The following is a 396-nucleotide window of genomic DNA, read 5'->3' as shown; positions in this document are numbered from 1 at the left end:
CGCACACGCGCGCACACACACACACACACACACACACACACACACACACACACTCACACACTCACACACACACACACACACATGAGGTACAAGTCCGACCGTGCAACCTCCTCGTGGTGTACCTTGGGTTATGCTAATGTCGGCGGCACAATTTTTGTAGAAATTTCTTCCCAATGTAATAAAATAAAAAAAAATTGTATATTAATTTGTAATAAGCTGTTTTTAATGACAGGTTTTAAGCTATGCTAAAAATAATGCTTCAAATTTATGCTAATTTGAATCGCGAAAAAATTTTTGCAAGTTCATAAAGTCTTTCAATTTTGAAAAATTTTCGACGTTTAAATCCTTCTTGAATTTCTCACTCTTTCTTCTTAATATAAAAGTATCTTTGGAGTC

At 35.6% G+C, this 396-nt stretch overlaps 1 protein-coding gene across 2 annotated transcripts in view; it reads right to left on the bottom strand.

The window, feature by feature from the left end:
- LOC105450270 overlaps positions 1–396 on the bottom strand; it is a 27,351-nt gene that overhangs the window by 22,912 nt on the left and 4,043 nt on the right. The window lies entirely within an intron of this gene.

The sequence above is a fragment of the Wasmannia auropunctata genome, unplaced genomic scaffold (genome assembly GCF_000956235.1).
Source record: "Wasmannia auropunctata unplaced genomic scaffold, wasmannia.A_1.0 LD336064.1, whole genome shotgun sequence".
NCBI classification, from domain to species: domain Eukaryota; kingdom Metazoa; phylum Arthropoda; class Insecta; order Hymenoptera; family Formicidae; genus Wasmannia; species Wasmannia auropunctata.
This window is presented reverse-complemented; position numbering and strand designations above follow the sequence as displayed.